The sequence below is a fragment of the Seriola aureovittata genome, chromosome 13 (genome assembly GCF_021018895.1).
Source record: "Seriola aureovittata isolate HTS-2021-v1 ecotype China chromosome 13, ASM2101889v1, whole genome shotgun sequence".
NCBI lineage: Eukaryota > Metazoa > Chordata > Actinopteri > Carangiformes > Carangidae > Seriola > Seriola aureovittata.
This window is the reverse complement of record NC_079376.1, coordinates 19,705,643-19,721,102: the sequence shown is the minus strand read 5'-3', so window position 1 is coordinate 19,721,102 and position 15,460 is coordinate 19,705,643.

Genomic DNA, 15,460 nt, shown 5'->3' with positions numbered 1-15,460 from the left:
GCTTGTAACCAATCAGATGGTGCTGTGGGTGGGACAATGCTGGCGACAGAGTAGTGACAGCAGACAGAGAGGCGCGGCTGCATCAGAGCCAAAATAACCCAGTTTTAAATTGATCTCTTATCGGCTGTCGAATTTTAAAAAAGGCCGATGCCGATATGCGTCAAAATGCTGAATATCGGCGGCGATAATCGGCCCGGCCGATAATCGGTCGATCCCTAATTAAGACAACATGCAACAGGGCGGAGAGCTGCGGTGGGGAGGTTACTTTAATTTGTTCCAGTTGATATGTTCCTAAAATTGTAATGAGTTTACATTCATTATTAAGTAATTATTAGTTTACATTGAGTACACTGAGGTTACATTCAGGTCATTGCACAGGTCAGATGTTGGTCCCTGCTTCGGCCTTCCGGCCTGTCGCACCTCCTCCGGTGCCAGTGCAGGCAGCTGCAGGGTCATCAGCTGGAGGCCACCGTTCACGGATGTTGAGAAATTATTAACATTTCACTTTATTCTCCTTCCCTCTTAATTACTCTGCTTTCCTCCACTAACCAAACCGACACTGGCCTGTCAAAAACTGATCACATCCTGTTTAACAGGGGTTGAGGCATTCTCACAATTATCTTCAAGTGTATCTAACAGTTTGACACGGGCGAGTTTCTTCTTGGTCAAATTGTTTTAATAGATTCCCAAGCCCTCTCTCACACAGTTTGAGTGGCAGACATTATTTTGAAAGTCAATGAATTTGAAAAATGAGTGGGTGTGCACTTATCTAAGGCCAGCTGATTCATTCTGTCCTCCACACTGGCTGATTATACTGTATTTGGTCATTAAAAAGAAAAGAAAAAAGAAAAGAAAACAGATCTGAGAGGCCTTAGGGTCAAGGTCCATGGGAGCCAGCCCAGTCGGCCTGGTCCAACATGTGCAGTAGTTCAGTGAACTTAGCGTAACTCACTGCCCAAACAAACTCAGACTCTGCCACAGAGGCAACCTGCTAGAGGCTGCAAGAACAGCACCCTTCCAGTGAAGAAACTTTGGACTTCAGAATGAGGACTGTGGATTTTTGCCCAAACCTGATTATTGTTTAAAGACAGACATGAAAAATTGTGAACCTGACAGAGGTCAAGGAAACTCAGTAAATATAGATACCTGACTCTGATCAAGGTTTCTAACCTGTATTAAAAATTAACGTTAAGATGGCCCTGAGCTCTATTTTTTTAAGCCTATAGTTGTTTACATTTTGACAAATTAGCACCAATAAAAGTATGCTGAATTAGCTATTAGCAATTTTTTTTTACAATGTAACCTAGGATATACAGACAACTATCACTGGATTATTTCGATGCTTAAGAAAAGGATTCTAGGGCAAGTTCTGGAGTTATGAAGGGAGTCTTCTTTTCAAATTTTCGATGTGCATTTGCAATGGAGACTGTAATGTTGCTCATACTGCAGTAGCATCACTAGCTACAACATACAGCACCACTGCTGCCATCATTCTGAGCTGTTCTAAATGAGAACATATATGCTCGCCTAACCTTCAACATGATGCGTAAGGTTAAGCAATCAGTTCACATAGTACCATCTAACTTGAATAAAAACAGATCTGTCATACAAAGATGGAGGACCACGGGGTCGGTCGTCCACACGTTGTCAGGTTCACAGGAGTGGTCCAGATTTTGCAGCTTGTTCGTGTTTAACCTTTTCTTGAAAAGGAAGATCCCTTTTAACACTGAGATGAGAGAGAAGCAGATCTATGTGCACTGAGCTGAAAGGATGTTTGTGTCTCCAGAGCCTCACTAACAATGTGGAGTCTCAGTTCAGCCCCTCTAACTCTTGCCGTAGTGAGGATCAAATGTCTTGTCTGAATTTGAACAAGATCCCGGCAAGTCTGGTCTCATTTGCTCATAAGAGTGCGCGTGCTTCCCGATGCGTGCTTGTGTATGTTTTATAGATTTTCTAGGTACCCGTCAGACAAAGAGATGGACAGAACACCGATAGAGAAGCGAGAGATGGAATGACACAAATTGAAAGTGAGTATGAGCGAGCCAGCAACAAACTGAGAGAGAAACGCAAAAGAACAAAAAGCCAACAGAAACAGAAACGCACACAGAGTTTTAGGTCAATTTCCTGTCTCTCAATTTTCTGCTTCCTGTCTGTGGGCTACGGCCTGACTGATAAATGACGCACGCACGCACGCACACACACACACACACACACACAGTACAAGTCTGAGTATGAACTGTCCTTAGGGATCAGTCCTGACTATAGGCAGGACCTGACCTCAACTTGACTACCCCACTGGGATGAGACACACACACGTGTACACACAAACACACGCACTTAAATCACAGCCTTCTCTCTAGGCTTTAGTATTTTCTTCAATAACAGAGCCGTGCAAAAATACCTGAAGGCTTTTACAATTTCCTCTCCCATTTTTCTAAACACACAAAAAATAGGACAGTGACGGTGTTCACTTCACTTTGAAAACTGTTGGCTTCAGCGGAGGGTATAGAGTGAAACATGGTGAAGCTGAGGATCAGTTATAGTAGGAATCCTAATCTGCAAAAAAAAAAAAAACTGCAGTGTGTTCTGTCAGGCTAAATTTGAGGGGGAAATATTTCATTGGATGGTGCAGCCATTAAACAAACATGTCTTGGGTTGAAATGTATCACAGAGTAAACAGCATCGTTAAAGAGTTGGAACAAATCTTACACAAGAATAAGGTGGATAAAACGTCCTTAAAGCGCCCAATTAGAGGCATTATTATCCATTTATTCTTGCAAATGGGACATAAAAGATAAAAATGTTGCAGAATTTTATTCTCTGCTTTTATAATATATTCTGTCTTTTCATGTGTTTTCGTAGTTGGGCTCTCGGAGTCACTGTATGTTGAGGTTTGATGAAGAACACTTTCCTTGTTTTAGGCAATGTAGCAATTTTCAAAATCTCTTGAACAACGTCACTGTGTGGGGTTGAGATACTGTAGTGCCCTGGGAGCAGGCATGCAGAGAAGCGTCCCAGCATGCACTGTGGTCACAAACTTACAGACACAGGTGTCATTGATACGTTACTTTTGCACTTTATTTGCTGTCATGGAAACAGTTACAATGCAAATATGAGTGATGTGATGTGTACAGAAATGAGCTTTAGCTGAAATTATGCAAAGCTGTAACTACCCTATATATATATATTATGTCTTTATTAACATGCTGTAACATTTACATTCACTCGTTTGACAGACGCTTTTATCAAAAGCGACTTACAAGTGAGGAACAACACTAAAGCTTTACCGCTGTAGGAGACCTTGAAGTAAATACTGTCTGTTCAATAAGGCAACGTGCCAGAAGATCAGGTAAAGAAGTGCAACTAAAGTGCATAGTAAGTGCTAGTTAGGCATGTTAGGGTGTTAGAAGCGAGTGAAATGAATCTTTGAGAAAAGATAGATAGAAGGAGACGGATGCTATGATGGCATTCTTAACTTGTTCCACCATTGGGGAATCATAAACAAGAACAGTGTGGAATGCAATTGCCTTGTAGTGCGGGGATGGCAATGGCAGACAACATTCATTTGAGGAACGCAGGGATCAAGAAGGAGCATAAGTCTGTATGATTGTGTGCAAATATATAGGTCCACTCCGATTCAATCTAAGGCACGGGCAATGGCCGATCTCATCATTTTTCGAAACCGAGTTACTGTAACACCCAGTCTGCCCTCAAGAATAAGTGCTACTAAAAGGACATAATGTTTCATGTTTCACGATTGTTCTGTTGACACTCCTATTTAAATGTCAATAGAATGATGGTTGAAGCTCCTGGTAAGACTCATGTGTTAACGCTAACACTGGCTTTGTAACTAAAGCAAGATTCACAAAAAGCTCCTTTAACTATTTTAGTAAGAGTAGACAGATATGGTTTAGGCACAAAACTGTGCATGCACACAATTGAAAAATCAGTCTCCAGTACTTTATTTTGAAAAAGGAAAATTTGTGTCACTTAATCAGGGTGGGATGCTCGTCACGTTTGATACTCACCCTTTGTGATTTAGGCTGATGAGACATTTCTTTGTAAATTCTATTATTATTTTTGACTCCCCAACCTTGTCTTTAGTTCCTGGTTTTATGTTTTGTATTGAACAAATTAGCCTCTTGGAACTAATAGCAGAGCTTCAGACTTTGAGTTTAATTGCATGGAAATATTACTTGCAGGGCAAACTGACTTGTAATTTACATTAGAAACCTCTTATTAGAAGCTGATTAAGAACCTGACAAAATGAATACGGATGAAACCAAATGTGACACAGTGCAGCACAACTTCTATTTCTACAACAGGAAATTACACTGTCAGGGTTGTCTTGATACTTTCAAAGATATGCTTTTAAAAGAAGAATAGTTAAATTTGTATGAAAAGCAAGAATCGATTCCTCTATCAGCGTCTTCTCAACTTAAATTTCCCCAAAGGGCTGAGAAGAGGAAAAAAGCACTTAGGCTGACACTTTCATTTCTCCCTGTCTCTGCCATACACACTGAATGGCTCAGAGTAAGAACAGCCTCAATGGACAGAGACAAGAGGATAACAGAGCAATGATAGTACAGCAAACAGTACACAGTGTCTCCATCAGCTGTGGCAACAGTGGGGTCTAATACATCAACATGAAAGGTCCTGCATTTAAAATGTTACTTGAGTAAAAGCACAAGGAAAATGTACTTAAATAATTCAAAAATAAAAGTACTCAATGCAGAAAAATGTCCAGTGACTGTTACTATTATATACAGTATTATATCATTAGATTATTATTACTCGTGCATTAATGTAAAAGCAGCATTTTCCTGTTGTAGTTGGAGGAGGTGGAGCCTTTTTTAAACTATTTCGTATAAGACTGCAACTAGTGATTATTTTTATGATTAATAGGTTGGTTATTTTGCTCCATTAATTGATTGTTTGGTTTTGTAAAGAATATGAAAATAGTGAGAAAAAGTGAGTAACCCTATTAAGGAAATGAAATAAAATAAATAAGGAAAAGCTTTTCAAAACTTTTTCAAACACATAAATACAAATTTTACAAAGCATTCATGATTTGTGTAAAACTTATATATTATTACTCTGTTGTTAATATTGTTTTATGTTTGGTTGAGAGCACTTTTGACTCCAAACTCCCAAGTGTAGGACTTGGAACTTGTCAGTGTTGACCTTGGACTTGACTCGAGTGGAAAGACTTGAGACTTACTTGTACAAAGCCATGACTTGGTTAATAATGCACTTGCTGCTTGTATTTCACTAACGACAAGGATCAAATGGTGTAAGCTACAGTACATTTTAGATGTTCACTTAACAGTGTGAATTTCATACATGTAACACTCATCTTGACAAAAAAAAGAATGAATAAATAAATAGATAGATAGATAGATAGATAAGGGAATGCAAATCGTGGCAGCAATAAAATCCAATGAGGTAATGAGTAGCCAACATATTTTTCACAATTTAGCTTGACAGTGTGAATTTCAAACATTTAACACTCACTTGGTCTGAGGAAGAAAGAAATGTAATGAAAAACACCTCCATCCACAGTTCAGTTTATTTCCAGAGATGCATGAATCAAATCATTTAATATCTGCTCATGGGAAGGCATCCAAAATCTTGTGATAGCCTTACCGGAAGTAGAACAAAGCATCGTAATTTTTTTCAGATTCTCTAAGGTCTCCTACATATGGAATGTATTCCTGTATAAAAATATTTTACTACTAATGTGGTTAAATTGACAGATGTTTTGGCACAACCAATAAATAATAGAAGTGCAAAATACAGCCAGGCCAAATATGTAATGACACATCTGAACTCCTGTAATTTCGTAATTATTCCTCCAAAATTGTGTGTGACAATTGACAGTGTTCCTCTACATGACTGAAAAAACAGAGTGTGAGTATAATACACTACAGTACTACGAACACTGAAGTAACGTAAGGGGAAATATCAGATATGAGGGTCTATAATGAATTTTACTTTAAGGAAGCTTTACTTGAGATAGTCCCAGAAACACCAGCCAGTGTTTTCTGTACAGGTATGTCATGATATGTAGCTGTAGCAGGTACGGTCTATGGTCTACATTCAGAAATCTATCAAATGCTCCAAACGAAATGAAATGGCTTACACAGCCAGGAACAACCTGGATGTGTCGCATGTGCGTGGCAGGCGCAGAACGTCTTGTGTTTTCGGCACCCATGTTAACGGGTTAGACACGCGTGAGCTAGAGATTCGGTGTCTGGCCTTTTTTTCCACGTTACCCGCGTCTCCCAGCAAAAATAGACAGAGAAGAGGCCTGTTGATGTCATGTTCACATCATACCTGCAACATTAGATAAAACTGCCACCATCCACTATAATTGTCTAATGTCTAGGGTGAATCGGAATATGTCACAGACATATCTGATATGCTTCACATATCTGAAGCAGCTACATGTGGAGACAATGACATTTTCTGTCAAAAATAAATCAGAAATTAATTCATAATGAAAAAGAAATCCCACATTCCAGTAACCTGCAAACTCTATTTAGAGAGATAGAGCTGGCAGATGCAGCAACGCAGCAGAGACACAGCCGGAGTGAACACACACACATACACACACACGCGCATGTTTCTCCGCAGCAGGTCAGAGACGGCCGCTGCCACGCACACACAACACAGGCAAGTGTGTTCCAAGTGTAAATGTCAAGTCTGCAGTCAATCTACAAACTGAAAAATACACTTCATCATGACAGACTGCTTGTATAGAAAGTTTTATATCAACTCCAGTTTAATTGGTAAATTCATGTTCACAACACAAAACGTTCCCTTATGCCCCCTATTTTTTTTTGTAGCTTTTCCCATATTTTGTAGCAGCATATCACTCACCCACATTTTCCTCTGTGACCAAAATGTGTCATGTTTGGTCACTCATGAGCAAAACTCAGTGCAAGTCAATCCCACTGAAAGGCATTTTCTGCCGTCACTTCAGGTCCCAATCACTGCAGTACACGTGTGTGATGTTTTCTGAGCTCTTGTGGAGCAGCTGGTTTCTGAAACATTGTGGCTTCAACGGATCCGTCTTCTCTGACCGTCCAGCCTCAATTCAGCGGGATTCCAGAGAAGAGGCCTCGGACGATTGGCTATGACGCCACGCAGGAAAAGTATTTTCCATCAGGCGGAGCTGTGCCGCTGACGCATCGGTTGTGGATGCCAATATGTGTTTCAACTCATCAAAGCAAACGCATGGGCTCCAGTTCTCTTTACTGTTTTGTCCATAGAGACGGAGAGGATACAGTATTTTCTTGCCAAATGCTAAACATCTTCCAAGCTGTTAGATAATCTAAAGTTTGACATTTCTTCTAAATCAACAAGGTGAGTCTTTCAGTTTTTGTAAAAGCTGTTGTCTTCCTTTTCCTTTAAAAGCTACTTGTGGTTTCTATAAAGGTCTACTAAGCTGTCTACCTCTGACTGACTGACCATCATGACCCTCTCACCGTTTTCAAAGCCTTCAATCTCTGTGGTCCTTTATCCACTATTTAGTCGCCGACAAAGCTACATAATGCAGCCTTGTTTTCCACTGCACTTCAGATAGGTCCTCTAGTTAGGAACTTTTTCTATGTGACTTTCTTGACTTGGATTGTGCCTCTTTGTTTCCTTTCAAGGTCTTTCAATGATGGGAAATGATCGCATCTGTCAAAGACTGAAACCACGCATTTATGACTGCAATCTTCCTTCAGATGCTCTGGCAGAGGCCGTTTAATGTCTGAAATTCTAAGTCGTGGAGACTCTTAAGGAAAGCCATGCCATCAGTGATGTATGCAGGTGGCTCCTTTGAATTTGTCGTTTGCTGTATGTCCCCAACTACAGCCTCAATTTTTCTTTGCATCGTCAGCCTTCGTTGTTTTCCTCATGCTTCTATCATCATTAAACAATGATGGGGGAACAGCAGCAGGTTCATGAGACATCACAAGAAGCCTTCGGCAGAGCACATCTGAATCCGTGTGAGGCTTTCGTGTGCTGACCTCAAATGACTTTTTCATGTGTTTTATATTTTCCGGGTCTCAAAAGCTCAGTGATCTTGTGGGTTTTTGCCAGCCTTTATCCAAAAGGCTGTGTTTTGCTGTGCACAGGCTTGCAGGAAACATAAAAGCTGTTTTGCAGCTTTCTCAGCGCCAACCTGTGACGACGTTAAACAGCTCCTCTGGAACGCTATCAAGGTCGAATGGTTTCTGCGTCTCCTCCGCAGTTGCCATTATCTTCTGTATGTATCTTTCATCTCCGTTTCATCTCCACTGTGGGTGCTCCGTGTTCCTGACAGGCTTTTGAACTCTTCTCATCAGCGTCACAAAGGTCTTTCATGGCATCCACATATGCTGTGGTTACACATCTTGTCATCAGCCGTCTTGTGAGAGTTGCCTTCCATAATGTCAAGCCAACAACTCCACCCTGACTTTTTTTCCTCTGGATTGATGGTTTGCTCCAGCGCCTGATTAGGAGCCAGACAGTTGACGCTTTGCTCATCAGGCCTGCCAACAACAAATCCTCTTTGTTGCATGAATGCGTATACTTCTGGTTCTTGATGTTCGGGGGCCTTCAATCCTGCCATGTACACTGTCGGGACAATTTGAATACAAGACATTTAATTAACGACCTAATAGCTGAAACATTAGTGCTTCAATCAGCAGTGCATCCACCCCTTACACTCAGAGAGGACACATCAAATAAAACTATTTCATCAACTTTGACTTGACTGAGTGAATGTGACAGCCATTCAATGGTCCACATTCGAAAACCTCATTGCAGAACAATTTTCTATTTCTGTCTGAGCAGAGTATTACAATATGTGGAATATTACACTGAACTTTCAATATTAGTATACATCATACATCACAGTCATTTCTCTCATTCTCTCACACACCCCTAGACGTAAAAGTCACGGAAACAGAATGGTGTCATGGAGCATCATGTGATCATGAGCGTCTGCACCTGGACACGATTTGAACTGATTGGATTCCCTCTCAGCTGGAAGCTGAACTCTTGGTTAACAACTCACCCGGAAACCGTCTGCTGCAAAAACCAATTGTTAGATACCAACTAAAAAAAGACACAGGAACAACTTTATTGTAAAAGTGACCTCCTGCTGGGAAAAATGGTTTTTAATGGACCCCCTACGGAGGAGCACCTGCTGGCAAGAGCCAGGCGATGATGGATCAGTAACTGAAAATTATCTTGTAATATCACACTTTTAACATATTAATGTGTCTTCCTCGGGGCAGTAAAAACGCTTTTCAGCACAAAATTAGCACAAAATTAATGTAACATGCTGAATTTAAATATGGACATTTGGACGAACTGTAGGAAAAACAGTTTTGATGGAAACAGACACACACTCGACTAGTAGACTGACTTCTTAAAAGAAAACATAAATAAAATTCTGTCTTCCTTTCTTCTTTTTTTTTTTTTTTCAATAGTAATATTTCAAATGATCTAGGTTTTGGCACTGGGGGACAAATATGATCAAATATGTCCTTTATGGGCTACTGTCCTGTCTTTGGGACATTATGTGTGTGTTTGGATTGTGGAGTCACTTTTTCCATGCACAGCCCAAAGCTTTTAGTTCACACAGAAGACTGTAATATGTCCCAGTGCTATTTCATGGTGATTGCTTAGTATACAGAGTTTGTTTCCCAGACAAATGAACAGAGCCTGCAATGAAGTTAAGTTAATGATATTAAAGCAGCTGTTTGCCGTGGTTGCAACAGTTCCAAATTAATTTTGATTGATTGTTTAGGCTGTATACCGGTTTCCGATAACAGTTGGAGTTAGAGTCACGTCAGCTCTTCTCATCGTCATTAACTCTTAAAAAGCAGCTGAAAGTTGAACAGTTTACAACGTCCACAGGAGAGAAAAGTCTCTGTAGGAGATAGAATACACCAAATCCCAAATGCTCTGCCTCAAAACATGTTTGTCAAGAACAGAAAAGAGTGTGGCGCATCGAGAATGTGACTTCTCACTCTAATAACCCTAAATATTCATAAACTATAGACTTTGGATAACTTATAATATATGATTGCTATTGATTTCAAGCCTTTACCTTTGAAATCAATACAATGTTCAGTAGTTTCTGCTTTAGATGTGCACATTCTCGTGTTCCTGCGCTCTTGGCAAGCAGAAAGAACTCAACATGACACCTGTCTCTTTTTTTGAATCTTCTGTTTTCTGCTGATTTTACTTTTTGTTGTACAAAATAGAGTGAAATCCAAACCGTTTAAAAAATTTTGCTTATACCTTTTTGACCATGAAAAAGAAAAATTCAACTTCAAGTTTTTGTACTTCAAACTTGTAAATCAAATTATTGTATTTTTTTAATATGCACTTCTGAAAGGAGACTGTAATGAACGCAAGAAACAAGGGCCCTGTTGTGACAATTTTTTCTGTGTGTGTGTGTGAGGGAGAAAATAGCAGTGGGTATGTCCCAGTCACACTGCCACAGCTGTTCAGAAATTATTTCCTTCTTTTGGACCAGACACATGCACGCACACACACACACACAGCTGGTTATTCTCGATAATTGTTTGGCCCACTGCGTCACCTCTGCTCTCTCACTTCGGGAAACGTGGCCAAGGTGAAGTTATGAGATTGAACAAAGACTAAAGGATGGAAGAAGAGAACCCCGGTAGAGCAGGTGCTGTATAAAGATTATGCATGTCGGGGTGAGGACTAACACATGACGTGTCACCTGAACATGCTGGGGAGGAAAAAGTGAGTAGAAAGCTGTCACCTCTCTTACAGGCAGTGGTGTGTTTTTTACTGAGGCTCATTTGTGCTATAGCTTACTCTTTACACCCACACACGACTTGTCTTTATTGTATGTGGATGGTAAATACTCCACTTAAGGATTTCAGGGCATTGTTGCCATATTACACACGAGTACATATCCTTGCCTGGGGTTATACTGAAGCCTTTGACTCCCTCAGCCACTTTAACACTCGCGTGGTTCATCCAAGGCTGAGAAACACACACTGTGTCTAAGGGCTTCTTTTCATCTGGCATCAATGTGCATCCTGGTTGAAAGGATTATAGTCACTGGTGCCGTAACATGAAGCATAAACACACAAAATGTCATACTCAAGAGGGCACTGAAGATCATACCAGTTATGTGGGTGGTGGAAGGAACATTTAACAGATTCCGGTTGCAGAAAATACAAAATGAAACACATGACAAATCAAACAGACAGTTCAATGCTTGACTACGGTGGGACACGGCCAACGAAGAGTGATGGAATACGGTGGCAGGCAACAAGAAAAAAAGACTGTAAAATAATGCTACACAAAATGCTGAGTGCAGTAGCTTAATTTCTATATGCCTATCAGATACAGTGCATACTGTGCTTTAAAGCTGCACTGAAATCAATATTTTTGGGTCAGCAATGGTCCAAATGACTGTGTATTAAAAAAGGGGTCATGAGTAGTGAACTGGAGAATTATTGGCCAACTCTGTGGTTCCCGCCAGCATCTTTCAGCTCATTCTTTTGGTTTTACGAACTGCAACTTTTTGATTCATCGTTTTGATTCAGCAACACATTTTCCAGCAGCACATTGTTTTCAGTGAAAATGCTCTAATGAGCCACATGTCCACAGCGTTCTGAAATAAAGTTTTGAGCAATGACTATTTATTATTAAACTCCAACTTATAGTATAATTAAATGTATTTTAAACATATTACATTTTTCTAGGGACATCTAGTCTGGAGTAGACTTAAACAACAAGCCACTCGGATGTCACCATCCATCTAAAAAAGAAACCACACACACACACACACACACACACATACACACATACACACAAAATTGAAGGTAGAGTCAGGAAAAATAAACTTTTCTCTCATTACTACGTCTTTCTGCCTCACTCTGACTGTGTATGACAATTCTCTCAAGTGTGTGTGTGTGTGTGTGTGTGTGTAGTGTAGTGTTTGTCTGCATTTTGAGGAGTGACACCAGTCTAATTATATTAAGCTAATTGTAATGGGTTACAAAGCAGACTCATTCCTAAATCAAGGTGCTTTCCATGTTATTGTTTTCCTCATTTTAATCATGATCTGACTCCAGGTTTAGCAATTATTGGTAATGCATTCTGTAGTCTCTCTTATTATAGGAATTTAAATATTTTACCTTAACAAGTGTTATAATTCAGGGAAAGTGGGGGTTAACGTGTTCAGTCATAATATCGCTACCACTAAGTGTATAATCTTTTTTTAAAATTCAAGCTTAAATTGATTTTTTTTTTCCTGCAGACCAAGTGGAATAACCTGAAATATTCAGAGAAGCTTAAGGGAAGTGTGTATGTGTGTGTTACATATTTAGTGTTAGAGTGCATCTACATATGTCAGAGCATGACATCAAAGGTTGCACTCCTAGTGTCAGAAATAATACTCTGACAGAGAAGCCGCTTGAGAGTGGAGGAATCAAAGTGAAGTTGATAAAAAGGCTGTGGACACACACTTACACACCACCATACACACAAAGGGTCATTTAAAGTGTTATTACAGTGTCTAGTAGGGACTATCTAAAACGCTGTGGGCCACTGAAATGCTGTTGATGCCCACAGCAACCTAACCGGTAGGTGGGCTATCTAACAGCTGGTAAGGAGAGATAATGGAAACACTGTGTGTGTGTGTGTGTGTGTGTGTGTGTGTGTGTGTGTGTGTGTATGTGTGCGCGTGTGTGTGTGTGTGTGTCTCTTCTGTACTTTCTTATAAGAGAGAATCTAGGCTATGGCACACAGAACCTTTACTTTATGTCAGTTTTGATTTCTTTTCTTTTTTTTCCAGTCAGTATGTCCTCACACCAAAGCAACAAAATATGTTGTTTGTCATTGCCTTTCAAAACAACCCCTATGACAGTTATACAAATTCATATATATGTTTTTTAATCAATCACCTCCAGCTGTCTCCAGCTGTGAAAAGCAACCCTGTTGGTTTGCTTCTATCATTGCTTTTCTTCTACTGAAGTTAGCATACTAACCAGCTAGCTCCAACCGGGTCAGGTCACTTTCCGATACCGAGTCACTGTAGCGTCCAGTCTGCCTTTAAGAGGTAGCACTGCTCAGAGTGCATTCTATAAACTCTTGTAATGTAAACAATACAAATGTAAACAACAATGGCTGAAGCTGTTGGCAAGACTGGTAAGTAAACAGATGATAATGCTAATGTTGGCTATTTAGCAATAGCAAATAGCTAATTTAAATTTCATTTAACTTCAAGCAAATATAACTACTTGGTTGATGGTAGAAAGGAGAGTGGACAGTCATTGTTCACACGAATACAACTGATTCTGTCTTTCCTCCAGTCAGGAGGAGGCATTACCTGCTGCTCAGTTTACTGACAGATCATAAGGGCAAGCCATCGGTAAAGTAATAGTGACATTTTAAAGCACCCTGTGCTGGATCACAAGGCAAACTTCTTCAAATTCAAACAGGTCATTGCAGTTCGAATATTAACTTTTCCCCTTGAATAATAATGATAGTCCTGGATGAAATGGACATGAAACAGTTTACCCTGCCAGCTACCTCGTACAAAGTCAGTGTAATTTTCCAGTTGAGCCCATGTGTGAATAGAGGTCATTGTCTGGAGAATTCATAACGAGCAGGTGGGCGTGCAGATGACATTTATACCATTTCTCATCCACGCTCTACTCAGCTGCCACCCGTCACCTAAACTAAATGGAGTATTTCCAGTAGGTGAGAATGTCTCTCATATCTCCTGTTGTGTGCTGCATGTGTGAAAGGGCAACTGCGCAGAATGTACAGACCTGATTCTCCGGATATTGTCTGGAGTTCATATGTGAAAATGGCTTAAATCCCTGATTGTGTTTCTGGCATTTATAAATGATGATGGAGCTGCAGGTACAGTAATTATAATGACTTAATGATATGGGCGCTGTAAATAGCCACTATATTATGACAGCTACTCTGACATTATTAGAGACCCTTTTCAATAGTACAATCTCTAAAATAGCACTTCTTCTTGGGGCAGATCTAACGAATGGTGCAGCAGGTACAAGTATTGATATGCAAAGGGTTGATTTAGGGCACGTCTGCATCCACATATGACAAACTGTTGGAGTGGAAATGAGGATTGTGCATGAGCGCCCAGTTCTACAATGATTTACATTTATACAACAGATCCATGCACATGCACTGCTTCATAAATCTGTTTAAAATAAAAAAAAGAGTGCATGTGCAAATTTCTATCTTGTAGAATTTGAAGGTTTTATGCATCGGACCCCCTGGAGTGTTGTGTGTAAAGATCAACTTAACACTCTATTTTGCATGCCTTCACAAATTCAAAACATTCATTCAAACAGTCAGAGTTGTAATAGTTTTACTACAAGAGGTCTAGCGATTAGAGTTTTCTCTGAGGGCCAATGTAAAACTACCACTGCAGTGAACACTATATTTGGACCAGGACCAATATATTTAATGATATAAAGCTGTAATGATTAGTCGTTAGTCAGACATTTGACCTCACCATGGGCTTAAGGAAAATGGGATTGGGCATTTTTCACAATTCTCTGACATTTTATAGACCAAACGACTCCTCCATCGAATGAAAAAATAATCAACAGATTAATTTATGATGACAATAATCGTTAGTTACGGCCCTACAATGAAGTATAAAATTAATTAACTCGAAGAGTGGATTCAGTGTCAAGTTAATTTTTAAGCAAGGTGAGTCAGGATGTTGCTGGAAAAGTGTGAGTGTTCAGTCAGAGAAGAGTTAATGGCACACTGGACAAGGCTTTTTGCCGAAAAAAAGCAGACATGTTTCCAGACAGAAATATTAAACTGTCTCGTTCACAGCGCCAACTGAGCTCTCTAAAAATAAGGAATTACAGGTAATAAAGTTCTCTACACTAAAGCAGCTTCCATTAAAGGGCTGCAAGAGTCACCTTATGTTACTACAGGAAAATATATATATATATATATTTGGTTGTGATTACTGTTATTTTTATTTGTGGGGAGTCAACTCTGAAGTAGTTTGGAAGCAACATAAACAATCTGCGCCCCCCACCCACCCACCCAAATGCTCAAATGAAACCTGCACCCCTGCTGGTCAATATATTTTTATGAAGGTAAAGGCCTTCGACAGCCATTTTCCCAAAATGAAGTGCTCTCCGCCGCTCTGCCACGTTCCAGCTCCTCCTGTAGGTGCAGCCTGTTAGCCATAATAGTCAGCCATATTTCTCTCAAAGACTTCCAGTGGCACCATGTTAGCTCTGCAGCTGCTGGCTGCCATTTCCATCTAATGCTCTGAACCCACCTACAGTACATCATAAAGACTTGACTCTCACCCTCAGTTTTCTCATGTCCCCGCTCTCTTCCCCTCGCCTTCCTCCCCTTCAACTTTCCCTCGTTCCGTCTCTCCCTCCTCCTGTGTTTTCAACCCCCGCTCATTAATTCACAA